The following is an 18,949-nucleotide window of genomic DNA, read 5'->3' on the forward strand; positions in this document are numbered from 1 at the left end:
CCTGCGCAATGCCGCCAAACTGTTTACCAGTGACCACCCCCGCCACCTCTGCTCCGGCCCTTTTCTCTCATCATTGATAGTGATTCTTTGATGTCTAGGATCTTATGGTCCTGTCTGATCAGTCCCCTTATCTGACTGAAGTAATCGACGTAGGTCTAGAGTTCTAGATAGAGTAGATAGAGAGACAGGGAGTTACATATAGATGGTAATAGGTACCTGACATCCGAAACCCAGTGAATTTTTACTCTATTAGCTTATGGTACATGCTAATATCTACCGAATTTTTTGTTTTTTAGCCCCTTTCGAGTCAAAAATTTACGTTTGGATCCCCAGAAATTTTATTTGCGCGTTTGGACCCGAAGCTCGGTGCCATAGGCTGTGGCGTCGAGGTAACACAGCTCGGCGCCACAGCCTATGGCGCCGAGCTTCGTGACGTGGCAGTCCGCGTGGCACCTAGCTCGGCGCCACAGATCTTGGCGCCGAGCTAGGAAATACCCGCAAACTGCCTTTCTCTCTGCGCGTTTCTTCTCTTCTCTGCTCTTTCCGAAATCACGCCGCCGCCGTTACCAAATCGCCGCCGCCGTCCCCAAATCGCCGCCGCCTGCCCCAGCTCCGGCCCGGCTCGCCGCCGCCTGCCCCGCTCCAGCTCCGCCCCGAGCTCGCCTGCCGCCGCCCGCCCGCCCCGCTCCAGCTCCGGCCCGGCTCGCCGCCGCCCGCCCCGCTCCAGCTCCGCCCCAAGGTCGCCCGGAGTCCCTGTCGCCGCCCGCTTGGCCGCCCGGAGTCCCCGCCGCCCGCAGTCCCTGCCGCCCCGAGCTCGCAGAACTATGTTTGTGGACATTGTTTGTGGACATTGTATGAAGAACTATGTTCTGTGGATGTTTTATATTCGATGTTATTTTGTGATGTATTATATGTTGAAATGCTTATATGTCTTATAATATGTGATTATTTGAACTGTGGTTGTTAATAAAACAAGGGGAACTCTTGCAAATTTTTTTTGTGAATTGTAAAAAACATAATAAGCAATAAGTAACGCATCTTTAGAGTTCTAAATTATTTTTGATACGTAAATACTACATAATAGGCTGCAATTCTTCAGTCTGAATCACAATCTATGAGTAACTCATCTTCGGAGTCATCCGTCGCGCAATCCTCAACGACAACCTCATTCCACTTGCTGCATTGTCCTGCATCACACTTGTCACCAGTTCTCTTGTAATAATTGGCTTCTGCTTCATCTGCAGCTTGGGAGAATAGCTCATCCTCAGCCTCATCAGACTTCTTCTTGTAATAAGCTGCCTCTACCTCTGCGGCGGCCTGAGACATAAACTCATCCTCTTCCTCTTGAGCACGTAATACTGCCTCAGCTAGTGCGATGAGCTCACTCAACCTTGATGTGTCGTCCTCCTCTTCTTCATGTAATCCTGCCTCTGCGAGAGCGATAAGCTCACTCAATCTAGATGTGTCGTCGTCCTCCTGCTCCATCAGCTCAACCGTTGCCATTTTATCCTGAACATATCTCGCATGCGCCTCATCGGCCAAATAGTTTACGCCGCTTCCAATCTCTGCAAATATAATGAGAAAATTAAGTTAGCAAAGTCAGGATAAATAAATTGTACTAACATAATTATAATATCATTTATCTCACTTACTTCCCTTGAGGCGATCAGCAAGATTATCCAACATCTGTTTCTCGGCTTGAGCCGCTTCCCATTCCCTTGCATCCTGTGCTCTCTTCTCATCTGCCGCCTTCAACCTCCTATACTCTGCACGCTTCGGGCTATCATAAAAGGCAGATTTTGCTTCCCTACGCATGTCGCGTATGCGATCGTTAATGTACGAATCGACGAGCCGAGATCCACAACGCATCTTCTGTCCCATTATTCTCTTGGACTCTATTGTGCGCATCACCTCTCCTTTGTCGTCGTAACTCTCCCAACTGCATTTCCTCGTCTCCTACAAAAAAATAGTAAGTACCGCTATAACATTACAGCTGGTGCAAAAAAAATACCAACCTCATCGTAATCGACCATATGTCCACAAAAATATCCAACACCAAGCTCCGAAGGAACTAATCCATACTTAGCTTCAATACCACATTTGCAGAGTACTGGATCAAATTTGACCTCTTCTGCCGCCCACCCGTTGTATCTCTTTTCCTTTACCTCTGGCTCTGGCCAATGGGACAAAGGACCATACACCCACTCTCTGAAACGACACTTACGCCACCCATATGGCTGCAGGAGAAAAAATTAGTAATTTATTGTAAATAAAAACTAGTTCATACATTTAGCGTATCAATGGGCTCACATAATCAATGTTCGGACAACATAACTGCTTGTCATAGTCTTCGTCGATGACAGCACGGTCTCCACAATCGCATCGAGGCGGTGAGTCCATCCGTCTTTCTGTTGCTACCTCCTTCTCCGCATCCGTCATTGGTGGAGGATTCGGGGGAGGAGGTACCCAACGCTTAAAACGCTCATGACTGGTCTTTCCACTCAACCAATTAACGAAAAGAAGATATCAAGGGTCAAATTTATCAGGACCATCGATCCACTGGAAAAAGAAACACCTCTGATGTCCCTAAAATAATGGAAAGAAGCACTATTACATATCTACAAAATAATGAATGCGAACAAAATTAAGTGACAAGTCATAAGCTACGTACGTCCAAACTGCCACAAAGGTAGTAGCAGCGAGCAGCCGTGTCTGGATGTTGTGATTGATGTACCCAAGCCAGTCTGCCACAGTCACAGTTAGGCACGGGGAGTTCAGGAGGAACAGGAGCATCCTTACTAGATACGTCCGGATATAACTCCCGAGGACGACCTCTCTTCTGCCACAACGCCTCTCGGTACATGTCTTTCATCTAATAAACGATTATAATTATCACTTGTACCTATTATGCTTTATAATAAGTTTACACAAACTAATAATCGTAATGATAATATAATAGGTGTATACAAATTATTAAACTAACAACCCAATATACAAAACGAATCAGTTGGAAATCATACCTTGGTCTACGAAGTGAACCAACTCAAATCTTTGAATCCAGCAAATTTTGACGAAGTTTGGAAATGGGATGAAATGAGCTGCTCTCGGCCAGCCGCGCGGGCGTTTTTATAGGAATTCGTAGCTCGGCGCCAAGATCTGTGGCGCCGAGCTACGAGGCCGCGCCGCCACCATGTCAGAGCCAGGTCGGCGCCACAGGCTATGGCGCCGAGCTAAGGGTCCAAAATTGAGTTTAAATTTTTTTAGGTCTAAACGTGATTTTGAACCTGATAAAGGGCTAAAATACAAAAAATTCGGTAATATCTATACCCGTGGGTTTATTAATGGGTAATAATCTGTACCCAGCGGGTACACGGGTACGAGAGTGGGATCATAGCACCCGAACCCGCAAACCCACGGGTTTTTAAAAACCCAGCATAATATAAATTAAAAGAATGCAGCCCGACAGAATACAGCCAACCCAGTAAGGCAGTAACCCTAGAGTCTAGTTGCCTCCTCCGGTAGTCCAGTCTAGCGCTCTCCAACCATTTGCGGCGGCTGCTGCAACAGGCTCAACGCTCACACGCACACACAATCCGAGCTTCCGGCCATGGCGGTGACCTCTGGCGCCCCCAACGACAACGACCGGTGATGCTTCTTCTCCTCCTCCTTTGTCCATAACTGTTTTTTGCATTTGCACATCAGTGCACTTAGATCTAACTCCTAGGAGTATTGGTACTGAGTACTGACCCATCGAGTCGTCCTGAAGGGACGCTGGTGCCGCTGCGACTGACGACGAGCACCGCATGGATCTGGAAGTCAAGCACAATTGGACCCCAGCACTAGGGGCTCGCCAGCACCGATAGCGGCAGCTGTTCCTCCGTCTGATCTGCTTCCACTACCTGTGCCTCCATCCTAATCCTGAGTGGCTGGCAAGATTGGCCCCTCAGATCCAAAGCACCTCATCTATGCGGGTTCCAAATCAAAGCATATTAAAGTTGCACCTGCTGCACCAGGCAAGAATCGCCGGCCACCTTTGTCTCCACCAGCACCTGTTGTCAATCGTGGATCTGTACGCACACCTTTGGGGTAAGAATATGTTAGGGGCCTTCATCTTCCGAAGGTCCTCAAAAACACAACTAACATGTTTTCCAAGTATAATACATTCACAAGGATCTTCGGCCTCGGAATGAAGCTACACACAATATGAAAAGTGTGGTCTGGGAGAAGGATGAACCAGTTCCGAAGCTACGCGTGAAGAAGCTTCGGCTCAGTAGTGGAAAATGAAACCGACTTAAAGAGGAAAAGGACATTTAGTCCTCGATAGATTGTCCTTAAGTCAATAGTAAATATCAAGGGCATGGATGTAATTTTACACATGTTGCGTCTTGTGCCTATAAATAGATGAACAGTAACACCGTACTGTTCACGCTGACTTGTACTCATTCGCATGTCACTCTTGAGCTCACACCTTCTGTCAAGCCGAAGGTATAAATGTAATTTACTGTTATTTATGTTTGTCCACGATATGATAATGAGAATATAAAATAATCTATTGATTCAATATGATTGTTTATGTTATTCTTCATGTTCTATATGCCTTTGCCTTTCATTATCACATACTGAGATGATGAAGGTACGTCCTTCATAACCTTCGTCTGGAGATCATTATAGCCTAAGGGAGATAATGCTTTGAAGGACGAAGGTCTTTAATCATTAACATTTTGTGTTGCCTTGTTCTTAACTCATAGCATTTGAGAACAAGTCCCCAACATTGGCGCCCACCTCCGGTGAACTCATTCAACCACCTTCGGCAAGCTATGACCTTCGTCATGCCGCCGAAGAAAGCTTCCGCGCTGGGGGCTGCATTGCAGCCACTGGACGTCAACCAAGAAACACTGCGTGAAGCTAGAAGCTAAAAAAGGAAGGTTGCAAGTCCAACACCTCAGGAGGAGGAGCTGGACCAAGAAATAAGAGACCTCAAAGCCATTCATCAATAGGTCCAGAGGAAGAAGGAGAAAATGCTTCGTCTCTTCGATCTACAGAGGAAGATCGATGAGGCTGCTGAGGAAATGTGTCATCTCACTCAAGATGACCAGGACCGAAGACCTCAACACAGAGAGCTTTGTCAGGACAATTCCTACTATGATGATGAGTGGTATGATGATTTCCATCATGGAAATTTTGCTTTTGATGATGCTTATCCTCTTTCAGCAGAACCGCAGACTACCCCATGGCCTCCATCATACAAGCCACCTCAGCTCTCCATGTATGATGGGCACTCAGGCCCGAAGCAGTTTCTAATGAGCTACGAAGCAACCATATCTTCATATGGTGGCAATACTGCAGTCATGGCGAAATCCTTCGTCATGGTAGTCAAAAATGTTGCGCAAACCTGGTACTCCTCTCTTCGTCCAGGAACAATCACATCATGGCAGAAGCTGAAGGACATGCTGATCACCAGTTTCCAAGGGTTTCAGATGAAGCCGGTTACTGCTCAAGCTTTGTTCCAGTGCACGCAAGACCACGAAGAATACCTCCAGGCGTATGTCCGAAGGTTCTTGCGTCGGAGAGCACAAGCGCCTACAGCACCCAATGAAATCGTCATTGAGGCCATGATCAAAGGGCTTCGGCCAGGACCTACGGCTCAATACTTCACCAGGAAACCCCCTCAGACTCTGGAGAAGCTGCTTCAGAAGATGGATGAGTACATCCAGGCCGATAATGATTTCCGCAAGAGAAGGTAAGAAGCTTATAGGTTTTCTGAGATAACTAGGGGCTTTGGAGGAAGAATCCACCCTAGGCATGTCAGATCTATCCACAACTCCAGTCAGAGTGATGACAGAGGAAGCCAGTTTTAGAGGCCACAACATAGTGAAAGGGAAATAAGGTCAAACCTTTTCCTAAATGATTTTGGTGGTTGAATTGCCCAACACAAATAATTGGACTAACTAATTTGCTCTAGATTATATGATCTACAGGTGCCAAAGGTTCAACACAAACCTATAAAAAGATCTGTCGTGGACCATAATTAGGGGTACCCTCAAGGCTCCTAAATCTCAGCTGGTAACCCCCATCAGCACAAAGCTGCAAAGGCCTGATGGGTGCGATTAAGTCAAGGATCGGTCCATTCAAGGGACACGATCGCGCCTCGCCCGAGCCCAGCCTCGGGCAAGGGCAGCCGACCCCGGAGGGTTTACGTCTCGCCCGAGGACCCCCTACGGCAATGAACGCACCTTCGGCTCGCCCGAGGCCCAGTCTTCACCAAGAAGCAACCTAGGCCAAATCGCCACGCCAACCGACCAAATCGCAGGGGCATTTAATGCAAAGGTCGCCTGACACCTTTATCCTGACGCGCCTCCTCCAGTTGACAGAGCCGAAGTGACCGTAGTCACTTCGCCGCTCCACTGACCAGCCTGACAAGAGGACAGCGCCGCCTGCGCCACTCCGACTGATGTGCCACACGACAGAGTGAGGCTGACAGCAGCCAAGCCCGGCCCCAGGCGCCATAAGAAACTCCGCTTCGCCCGACCCCAGGGCTCGGACTCGGGCTCAGCCCCGGAAGATGACGAACTCCGCTTCGCCCGACCCCAGGGCTCGGACTCGGGCTCAGCCCCGGAAGACGATGAACTCCGCTTCGCCCGACCCCAGGGCTCGGACTCGGGCTCAGCCCCGGAAGACGACGAACTCCGCTTCGCCCGACCCCAGGGCTCGGACTCGGGCTCAGCCCCGGAAGATGACGAACTCCGCTTCGCCCGACCCCAGGGCTCGGACTCGGGCTCAGCCCCGGAAGACGACGAACTCCGCTTCGCCCGACCCTAGGGCTCGGACTCGGGCTCAGCCCCGGAAGACGACGAACTCCGCCTCGCCCGACCCCAGGGCTCGGACTCAGCCCTGGCCTCAGCCGACGGTCTCCGCCTCGCCCGACCCAGGGGCTCGGACTCGACCTCGGCCTCGGAAGACAGACTCGACCTCGACCTCGGAGGAGCCTCCACCTCGCCCAACCTAGGGCTCGGACTGACCACGTCACAGGAGGCGCCATCATTACCCTACCCCAAGCTGACTCAGGCTACGGGGAACAAGACCGGCGTCCCATCTGGCTCGCCCCGCCAAACAAGTAATGATGGCGCCCCGCACGCTCTATGACGACGGTGGCTCTCAGCCCCCTTACGGAAGCAAGAGGACGTCAGCAAGGACTCGACAGGCCCGACAGCTGTCCTTCTGCCAGTCTCTAGCGCTCCTCCGACGGCCACGACACCACACGAACCGGGTGCCAAAACCTCTGTGGCTGCCACGATGGCACGTACTTAGGGCGCTAGCTCTCCTCCGCTAGACACGTTAGCACACTGCTACACCCCCCATTGTACACCTGGATCCTTTCCTTACGCCTATAAAAGGAAGGTCCAGGGCCCTCTTACAGAGGGTTGGCCGCGCGGGGAAGGACGGGACGACGCTCGCGTGAGGCCGCTCGCTCCCTCCCGCGTGGACGCTTGTAACCCCCTACTGCAAGCGCACCCGACCTAGGCGCGGGACAAACACAAAGGCCGCGGGATTTCACCTCTCATGCCTGTCTCCCTCCGGCTTCTTCCCCCCTTTGCGCTCCGTCTCGCGCCGACCCATCTGGGCTGGGGCACGCGGCGATAATTTACTCGTCGGTCCAGGGACCCCCCGGGTTCGAAACACAGACAGTTGGCGCGCCAGGTAGGGGCCTGCTGCGTGTTGACGAATAGCTTCCCGTCAAGCTCCAGATGGGCAGTCTTCAGCAACCTTTCCAGCCCGGGACGGTACTCCATTTCGGGAGTCTTGAGTTCATGTCCCTCGACGACAACTACAACATGATACTCCTTCCCCCGCCGCACGACAGCGACAATGGCGGACGACAGCCCGCCCGCCGGCGGCGGAATCGACGACGTCTTCCCCGCGTGGTGGAAGAACAACATTCGAGCTCGCCCCGTCCCCTCCCCCGCCGACGGAGGAGGAGGCGGGGCAACCAAGGCCAAGCAGGAGGCGACACCTCGTCGGCTGTCGAGCGAGTCGACGGCGCCGGCGCCCCAACGGGGGGCACGTCGGGCATCGACCTCGCGTCTGAGACGAAGACGAGCGCCGTCTCCCCGCAACACGCCAATCCCAAGAAAACGGACGACGCCAGCACGCTCGCGAAGGACTTGCTGGGCGTCACCCTCGTACCCGAGACGACGGTACAGTCAGCCCCTGACGTGACTTCGTCACCGCCCGTCGACCAAGAGGTACCGACCGATTCACATCTCACGCCTTTTGGATCCAGCCTCAACCCACCGAGCGACTTCGCTTTGGTGGACGCTCTCATAGAGGCGAGTCCAAACCCTCTGGGGTATCATATGCGGTCACCCTGGGACCGGCTGACGGCCGTCTCGACCTACGGGCCCTCGGGGTCCGAGGAAGATGACGAGCCCGACTTCTGTTGGGATTTCTCCGGACTTGGTAACCCCAGTGCCATGCGGGACTTTATGACCGTGTGCGACTACTGCCTTTCCGACTGTTCCGACGGTAGCCTCAGCCTCGGTGACGAGGACTGCGGCCCAAGTCGTGAATGTTTCCACGTCGATCTAGGGGGTCCCGACGAAGGCAACCATTTTGGTATGCCGGAGAACGGTGATCTCCCTAGGCCTGTGCCTCGCGTTGACATCCTTCGGGAGCTAGCTGTGGTCCCCGTTCCGGCGGGGGGTCATGACCCACAGGTCGAGCAAATCCGCGAGATGCAGGCCAGGCTCGACGAGGGGGTAGGAACACTTGAGCCGATCTGCCGGGACATCGGGCAGGAATGGGCGGGCCAACCTCCGGCCGGAGAAGTGCGTCATCTACCGCAGGGTATCCAGCACCGCATCGCCGACGATGTCAGGGTAAGGCCGCCACCGACTTCCAGTGGAGTCGGCCAGAACCTGGCTGCAGCGGCAATACTTCTCCGCGAGATGCCGGAGCCATCAACCACCGAGGGGCGGCGAATTCAGGTAGAGCTCAAGAATCTCCTGGAGGATGCCGCGGTCCGACGGGTCGAAAGCTCCGCCTCCCGAAGGCAGGGGTACCCCTTGGAACATCGCGCCGCGACTTCCTGATTCATGCGGGAAGCCTCGGTCCACGCCGGGCGCACGCGCAACACAGCGCCTGCGGCCCCGGGTCGCCTCGGCAACGAGCACCATCACCGCAACCGTCGGGCCCACCTCGACGAGAGGGTGCGCCGAGGCTACCACCCCAGGCGTGGGGGACGCTACGACAGCGGGGAGGATCGGAGTCCCTTGCCCGAGCCACCCGGTCCGCAGGCTTTCAGCCGCGCCATATGTCACACCCGGGTTTTAGGGGTCCAAAGCCCGGGCGCGAACATAATCACCAGGTGTGCTGGGACCAAGTCTCACACATATGATGAATCATGGCACAGGATCGAATGTCACAACTTTACTATATAATAGAAGTTCTATACAAAATAAATAATTACATATAATGAGACAACGGTCCAGCAACCCAAAGTTGACTGGGAGACGACGACCTAGACCTCTCACGAACACATCACAACATCCTCCATGCGCCTCATCCTGCGACACCTGTTCTTGACCTGTGGGGGGGGGGTGTGAGACAGCAAGAGTGAGCTCACATACGTTCATCGCTCAACAAGTTGTGGGGAATAATGTGCATGAACTCGCCAAAGGTGGGAGCTCACGTGAAGTGTAAGGCTTACCAAAGAGGATGGTTAGAGCTGAGCTTTGCTTTTAAAGTTGGTCAAAATTTTATTAGCAATTACTAAGTATAAGTAAATACCAACCCAATTAAGTAGTAGAACAAAAGTAACAACCTCACCTGCGATGCAATGCATATGACAAATTGAGTTTAAGTTCCATAATTTAATCATCAGAGAGTCCTGAGCTACTCATGACCGTGAGCTCGGCTAGTATACCAGTTTTACACTCTACAGAGGTTGTACCCTTTACCCACAAGTCATGTTACCCGTCTGCCAAGGGATCACGACTTCCCATACACCTCTACCGAGGAGGCGAGGCAGGGTAACACTACGAGGCCTTTACAAAGTTCCACTAGCTTCAGAAAACCCGCTACAGTTTATAGGAAGCTCCAATGCAGGGTTCTTGACTGACCGCCATCGCAGCAAAATCAACCAAGGACCTCCCTACACTGACCACTCCCCTACTGCCCTTGCCCCTTTCGGGTAAGGTAGTCCTCCACTAGCTTTCCTAATTAATCAGCCAAGGGCGTCCATAAACCCTTGTGGTGGCACGTGTTTCTCAAGTTAAGCTCTATGTTCCAATTAACATTAATGATCTTGACATGAACAGTAAATAACAACGGATAACAAAAGTATAATCATGAATAATGTGTATCTCAATGCCCAAAACCACATATAGCACTAGCAAGTACTACCCAAAAAGTTCAGTGGTAAACAAGGCATAAAGATAGACAAACTAGGGTAACCTATTAGGTCCCATCAAAATTAACCTATGCAGATCATTATGATTAATTAGAACATGAGTGGGTAAAAGAAGTGATCAAGGGCACAACTTGCCTTCAATGAGCTCCTGCTCAGCTACTTCAACCTGCTGCTCACCAGGATCCTCAGTCACGGGCTCTTCTACTCGCCACAATACAAACAAGCACGGTGCATATAGAGAAATTAACATTACACCAAACATAAGAATACACTGCATAATAATGATCTACGCGTTGCTACGAGACTAACGCAACTTGAACGGATCAAATCGGAATTAAAATAAAGGAGTTATGAATTTATGAAGTTTTAAGTGTTGGATAACAGATTAAATAGGGTATTAATTTTAATATGGTTTTCATGTTAAAACAGTGTTACCAAGGGATAAACATAATTAATACAAAATTATAGGAACTAGAAGGGGTTAATTTGGACCACATATGAATTTTCTATGAATAAAATGAGTTTCTGGAATTATTTATATACTAGAAATCATTTTCTATAATTAATTATTTATTTTCACTGCTCCCTGGATCTCGCGCACAAAAATAGAGAACAGCAGGGTCTAACTCATAAAAGTTCTTAAGACTTAGTGAACACCGCCAGAGGACGGCGGGTTGATTTCTTAAAAAGTCGGGGTCTCTTTTACAAAATCTGCTCAGCGAAGGGGTAAGTTCTAATCTGGACCGTCCGATCAACAATGTGTGGCGCAGATTAGATGTAACTCAAATGAAACGGTAAGCGCTATTAACCGCGGGATCCGAGATCCACGACCACGATTTAATGAAGCTAGATCTAGTCTGAGCCGAGGGATGGCAGATCTACGGTGCCTGTTGATCGCGCGAACGGGTAAGGGAATACCTAATCTCGATCACCCATCATCAGATCAACGGCTAGTGGCCATCATCCAATCGTGATCGCCCGAGTTAAATCGGACGGCGCAGGCATAGCCTCACCAACCCGACGGCGAAACAGAGGCGCCGCTGGTCCTTACGGCGGCGGACACTCCGGTGACGGCCATCCGGCCAAGCCCCCGGCCACTCCTTACGCCCACGAGGCTAAATGCAGAACAGAAAGCGAAGAACGCGTGAGAACGGTTGATACCAGGATCAGTGGCGCGAAGTCCCCTGGCCATGGCAGGGTGATGTCCCATGGCGGAGAGAAGATTCCGGCGAGAAATCCCCCACGCCAGGCCAAGCTCCGGGCACGAAAAATTCCGTGGACAGGTCCTAGACATCCCGGCGATTCTCCATGGTCACATCACGAGTCTTCACCGTCGAAGCCCTCTCAGTTCCCCGATGGCGGCAATCGGCGGCGCTGCAGCTCTCTCTCTCTCCTAGGGACCTGCCGATTTCTCTGTATGGTGCCCGATGGTTCGATGCATCGCACCCAACGGGGCACGGCCGGGGTTCGATTTTATACCCAAGAACGGGTAGAGTCCGAGCGCGGATCATGGAATCGGATCCGCAGTCCTCGCGGTGGTCGTTGATTCTGTTACCGGCTCGAGCTCGTGTGGGAGACAATGCTGACAATTGGGACCCACACGTAAGTGAGGCGCTGGTAAGTGGGACGTGGGCCCCGCATGGAAGACAGCCGCGCGCGAGCAAGGGGCTGCGCCGTGGACCCCGGCTGTCGGCGCGCGTGGAGTGCCCAGTTGGGCCGCGCGGATCAAAGGAGGGAATTGGGCTGAATGGGTACTTCTTGGCCCAACAGTGGGATTTCACCTTTTCTTTTTATATTTTCATTTCCCTATTATGTCTCCTTTTTATTTTGAATTCCAAATTTGAATTTGAGACCCTTTTAGGAGTTTCCTTTAAGTTAGATGTACCCGTTCTAATATTATATTTTATTTTATATTCATTTTCACTCCTATAATATTTTTCCCCTCTTCTTTTCTAAATTCTTGAATTTTCCTTTAGGTCTTAAATTCTATTTTTGGGCTTGATATATTTCTTTTCACATGATGATTTTCTTTATATTATGTCACAAAATGCACACCACACAAAACCTCAGCATGATGCATAATTTATTTTTTGGTGTCCTTTGTTATTTATTATTTTATCACCTTTATTATTTTATTAATGCACAAACATAACTCCAATATGATGCATGTTCTTTTTTTATCATTTGTTTTAATTCATCTCTCTTAATTATAGGTATGCTCTTTTCATGATGCAGCTAAGGCACATAGAATAAGGAAATCACTATATATTCCTTGTATACAATTTTGGGGTATTACACCATACGACGAGCGCCGTTCCCGACTCGGTTCCGAACCCCGACTACTATCACAAAGTACTCGGGGGAGACGAGACCGGAACTGTGGCTCGCGGACTACCGGCTGGCCTGCCAACTGGGTGGAATGGACGATGACAACCTCATCATCCGCAACCTCCCCCTGTTCCTTTCCGACACCACTCGCGCCTGGCTGGAACACCTGCCTCCGGGGCAGATCTCCAACTGGGACGACCTAGTCCAAGCCTTCGCCGGCAATTTCCAGGGCACGTACGTGCGCCCTGGAAACTCCTGGGATCTCCGAAGCTACTGCCAGCAGCCGGGAGAGTCTCTCCGGGACTACATCCGACGATTCTCGAAGTAGTGCACCGAGCTGCCCAACATCACCAATTCGGATGTCATCGGTGCGTTCCTCGCCGGCACCACCTGCCGCGACCTGGTGAGCAAGCTAGGTCGCAAGACCCCCACCAGGGCGAGCGAGCTGATGGACATCGCCACCAAGTTCGCCTCTGGCCAGGAGGCGGTTGGGGCCATCTTCCGGAAGGACAAGCAGCCCCAGAGCCGCCCACCGGAAGATGTCCTCGAGGCGTCAACTCAGCGTGGCGCCAAGAAGAAAGGCAAGAAGAAGTCGCAAGCGAAACGCGACGCCGCCGACGCGGACCTTGTCGCCGCCGCCGAGTACAAGAACCCTCGGAAACCTCCCGGAGGTGCTAACCTCTTCGACAAGATGCTCAAGGAGCCGTGCCCCTATCATCAGGGGCCCGTCAAGCACACCCTTGAGGAGTGCACCATGCTTCGGCGCCACTTTCACAAGGCCGGGCCACCCGCGGAGGGTGGCAGGGCTCGCGACGACGATAAGAAGGAAGATCACCAGGCAGGAGAGTTCCCCGAGGTCCACGACTACTTCATGATCTACGGTGGGCAAGTGGCGAACGCCTCGGCTCGACACCGCAAGCAAGAGCGTCGGGAGGTCTGTTCGGTAAAGGTGGCAGCGCCAGTCTACCTAGACTGGTCCGACAAGCCTATCACCTTCGACCAAAATGACCACCCCGACCGCGTGCCGAGCCCGAGGAAATACCCGCTCGTTGTCGACCCCGTCATCGGCGACGTCAGGCTCACCAAGGTCCTCATGGACGGAGGCAGCGGCCTCAACATCATCTACGCCGAGACCCTCGGGCTCCTGCGGGTCGATCTGTCCTCGGTCCGGGCAGGCGCTGCGCCTTTCCACGGGATAATCCCCGGGAAACGCGTCCAGCCCCTCGGACAACTCGATCTACCCGTCTGCTTTGGGACGCCCTCCAACTTCCGAAGGGAGACCCTCACGTTCGAGGTGGTCGGGTTCCGAGGAACCTACCACACAGTACTGGGGAGGCCGTGCTACGCTAAGTTCATGGCCGTCCCCAACTACACCTACCTCAAGCTCAAGATGCCGGGCCCCAACGGGGTCATCACCGTCGGCCCCACGTACCGACACGCGTACGAATGCAACGTGGAGTGCGTGGAGTACACCGAGGCCCTCGTCGAATCCGAGGCCCTCATCGCCGACCTGGAGAGCCTCTCTAAGGAGGCGCCAGACGTGAAGCGCCACGCCGGCAACTTCGAGCCAGCGGAGACGGTTAAATCCGTCCCTCTCGACCCCAGCAACGACGCCTCCAAGCAAATCCGGATCGGCTCCGAACTCGATCCCAAATAGGAAGCAGTGCTCGTCGACTTTCTTCGCGCAAACGCCGACGTTTTCACGTGGAGTCCCTCGGACATGCCCGGCATACCGAGGGATGTCGCCGAGCACTCGCTGGATATCTGAGCTGGAGCCCGACCCATGAAGCAGCCTCTGCGCTGATTCGACGAAGAAAAGTGCAGAGCCATAGCCGAGGAGATCCACAAGCTAATGGCGGCAGGGTTCATCAAAGAGGTATTCCATCCCGAATGGCTTGCCAACCCTGTGCTTGTGAGAAAGAAAGGAGGGAAATGGCGGATGTGTGTAGACTACACTGGTCTAAACAAAGCATGTCCAAAAGTTCCCTACCCTCTGCCTCGCATCGATCAAATCGTGGATTCCACTGCTGGGTGCGAAACCCTGTCTTTCCTCGATGTCTACTCAGGGTATCACCAAATTAGGATGAAAGAGTCCGACCAGCTCGCGACCTCTTTCATCACACCTTTCGGCATGTACTGCTATGTTACCATGCCGTTCGGTTTAAGGAATGCGGGTGCGACATACCAACGGTGCATGAACCATGTGTTCAGCGAACACATTGGCCGAACGGTCGAGGCCTACGTCGATGACATCGTAGTCAAGACGAGGAAAGCCTCCGACCTCCTTTCCGACCTTGAAGTGACATTCCGATATGTCAAGGTGAAAGGCGTGAAGCTCAATCCCGAAAAGTGTGTCTTCGGGGTTCCCCGAGGCATGCTCTTGGGGTTCATCGTCTCCGAGCGGGGCATCGAGGCCAACCCGGAGAAGATCGCGGCCATCACCAGCATGGGGCCCATCAAGGACTTGAAAGGCGTACAGAGAGTCACGGGATGTCTTGCGGCCCTGAGCCGTTTCATCTCGCGCCTTGGCGAAAGAGTCTTGCCTCTGTACCACCTCTTAAGGAAGGCCGAGTTCTTCACTTGGACCCCTGAGGCCGAGGAAGCCCTCGGGAACCTGAAGGCGCTCCTCACGAACGCGCCCATCTTGGTGCCCCCCGCTGCCGCAGAAGCCCTCTTAATCTACGTCGCCGCGACCACTCAGGTGGTTAGCGCCGTGATCGTAGTTGAGAGACGAGAAGAGGGGCATGCATTGCCCGTCCAAAGGCCAGTCTACTTCATCAGCGAGGTACTGTCCGAGACCAAGATCTGCTACCCACAAATTCAGAAGCTGCTGTACGCGGTGATCCTAACACAGCGGAAGTTGCGACACTACTTCGAGTCTCATCCGATAACTGTGGTGTCATCCTTCCCCCTGGGGGAGATCATCCAGTGCCGAGAGGCCTCAGGTAGAATTGCAAAGTGGGCGGTGGAAATCATGGGCGAGACGATCTCGTTCGCCCCTCGGAAGGCCATCAAGTCCCAGGTCTTGGCGGACTTTGTGGCTGAATGGGTCGACACCCAGCTCCCAACAGCTCCGATCCAACCGGAACTCTGAACCATGTTCTTCGACGGGTCGCTGATGAAGACTGGAGCAGGCGCAGGCCTGCTCTTCATCTCGCCCCTCGGGAAGCACCTACGCTACGTGCTACGCCTCCACTTCCCGGTGTCCAACAATGTGGCTAAGTACGAAGCTCTGGTCAACGGGTTGCGCATCGCCATTGAGCTGGGGGTCCGACGCCTCGACGCTCGGGGTGACTCGCAGCTTGTCATCAACCAAGTCATGAAGAACTCCCACTGCCGCGACCCGAAGATTGAAGCATACTGCGATGAGGTTCGGCGCCTGGAAGACAAGTTCTACGGGCTCGAGCTCAACCACGTCGCCCGGCGCTACAACGAGACTGCGGACGAGCCGGCTAAAATAGCCTCGGGGCGAACAACGGTTCCCTCGAACGTCTTCTCCCGAGGCTTGCATCAACCCTCCGTCAAGACCGACGACACGCCCGAGCCCGAGAAGGCCTCGACCCAGCCCGAGGCACCCTCAGCTCAGTCCGAGGCACCCTCGGCTTGGCCCGAGGCACCCTCGGCTCAGCCCGAGGCACCCTCGGCTCGGCCTGAGGTACCCTCGGCCTCCGAGGGAGAGGCACTGCGCATCGAGGAGGAGCGGAGCGGGGTCACGCCTAATCGAAACTGGCAGACCTCGTACCTGCAATATCTCCACCGAGGAGAGCTACCCCTCGACCAGGTCAAAGCTCGGCGGTTGGCGCGGCGCGCCAAGTCGTTCGTCTTGCTGGGAGATGGGAAGGAGCTCTACCACCGCAGCCCCTCGGGCATCCTCCAGCGATGCATTTCCATCGCCGAAGGCCAGGAGCTCCTACAAGAGATACACTCGGGGGCTTGTGGCCATCACGCAGCACCTCGAGCCCTTGTTGGAAACGCCTTCCGATAAGGTTTCTACTGGCCGACGGCGGTGGCCGACGCCACTAGAATTGTCCGCACCTGCGAAGGGTGTCAGTTCTACGCAAGGCAGACCCACCTGCCTGCTCAGGCCCTGTAGACCATACCCATCACCTGGCCGTTTGCTGTGTGGGGTCTGGACCTAGTCGGCCCCTTGCAGAAGGCACCCGGGGGCTACACGCACCTGTTGGTCGCCATCGATAAATTCTCCAAGTGGATCGAGGTCCGACCCCTAAACAGCATCAGGTCCGAACAGGCGGTGGCGTTCTTCACAAACATCATCCATCGCTTTGGGGTCCCGAACTCCATCATCACCGACAACGGCACCCAGTTCACCAGCAGAAAGTTCCTGGACTTCTGTGAGGATCACCACATCCGGGTAGACTGGGCCGCCGTGGCTCACCCCATGACGAATGGGCAAGTAGAGCGTGCCAACGGCATGATTCTACAAGGACTCAAGCCTCGGATCTACAACGACCTCAACAAGTTCGGCAAGCGGTGGATGAAGGAACTCCCCTCGGTGGTCTGGAGTCTGAGGACGACGCCGAGCCGGGCCATGTGGCGGAACTGCCCGAATTATTCCAACTTAAGTGCCTAAGCCCCGCCTTAGAGGCTAGACCACACTTAAATGGGAATAACCCGTCAATCCCTCGGATCTAGTCCGACACGGCCACTGACAGGATCAAGTACCACAATCTCACTCGAAGGTGAGTCACAGAGCAAATACAATAAAGCATAAAACCATACATGCCAGAGTATTAAATTATTACATCACCATCATCATCATCGGAGTTTTTGCAAAAGTAACCATCATTGTTCGAAGTGCAGCGGAAATGAACTAACGGTAAATAAATGGAGAGATGGGGAAGCCTGTCCCATCACTCCTCATGCTCCTCCTCAGCCGAGGCAGGGTCCCACTCGACAGTCCAACCCGGTGGCAAGGTGGACGGCCAAGTTATTCCAGCAACCATTTCCTCCAGAGAACCTGTAAAAATTATGCCACAAGCAAGGCTGAGTATACTAATACTCAGCTAGACTTACCCGGTGTGAGGAGTCTACTCCTCTACCTCTAGACATGCAGCTGTTTGGCTGTGGGGTTTGGTTGCCAAAAGCACTAGCTGAGTTTCTAAATCAAGATTTTAATTTGGTCAAAATTAAGTGTGACTCTCTTAAGGCTAAAAGTGAACTATCTATTCATACATGGGAACAAACATTATTAGCAATCACATCTTATATCAACTCATCATATTTCCACTTGTTACTCAATGTAGCAGCATGGATCAAGCAGTCTCATTAGCTGCGAGAAGCAGACGATTCGAATCGAGTTTTTATCCTTGTAAGGTAAACCTAAACACACGACATGCAGGGGCACTCCGTCCCCACACATATCAACCGTCCCCATCGATCCCCTGGCAACAGAAAGGGGCTCACCGCCTTGGCGTACAATGCCTCACTGACCCCGACTGGCCGTCGTGCAGTGACCGCACTTGTACCCACCATAACCGGAATGGGAGACCTCGTCTCAGGTCGCGTGAGGAGGGCAATCTGCGGGCAGGTTCACTCAGGTACTAGGCTTACCGATTTACCATATTTCTCGGTATGTGTTTAGTACGTTCAAACGCTTGACTCACGGTACCACACCTTAATCCTTATTCAAATTTTTATCCCGTAGACAACCAATCCCCATGGATTGTTGCCCACAACCAACATCAGTACGATATGAAAGTGGGTACAATCAATGTCCTGACCTCGCGCGAGTGCTAGAAAATTCACTCGTCTTCTACCGAGATCCTACTTAATAAAGCAGCTACTCGACCTAGCATACTAGTATTCATCTCAATAGGATTCCTGAGATCATGCAACTAGGGTTCCAAACAATTCCTACACCTAAGTGCACAATCAATTCTACAATCATTTAGTGAAGTAAAATAGCATAAATAACAGGTTATGCATAAAACCGGGGCTTGCCTTTCAAAGCAGTGGCTGGCAGGTCCTCTGGTGCAGGCTTGGGTGCTGGATCCGGGGCTACCTCCTAAGCAGCTCCTTGCTCCGGCACGAGGATGTACTCTCCGTCAGCAAGATTACAGTCTATCGAAATGCAATGAACATGTATGTCATGATTATGCAAGATTTAAGAACATTAAGCTAAAGAAACTAAGTCAAGAATTAACTTAGGGTTTCCTGGTTATGTGGGTCTTCTAGTGGTATATATATACATAG

Source organism: Zea mays, chromosome 9 (genome assembly GCF_902167145.1).
Source record: "Zea mays cultivar B73 chromosome 9, Zm-B73-REFERENCE-NAM-5.0, whole genome shotgun sequence".
In the NCBI taxonomy this organism is placed as follows: domain Eukaryota; kingdom Viridiplantae; phylum Streptophyta; class Magnoliopsida; order Poales; family Poaceae; genus Zea; species Zea mays.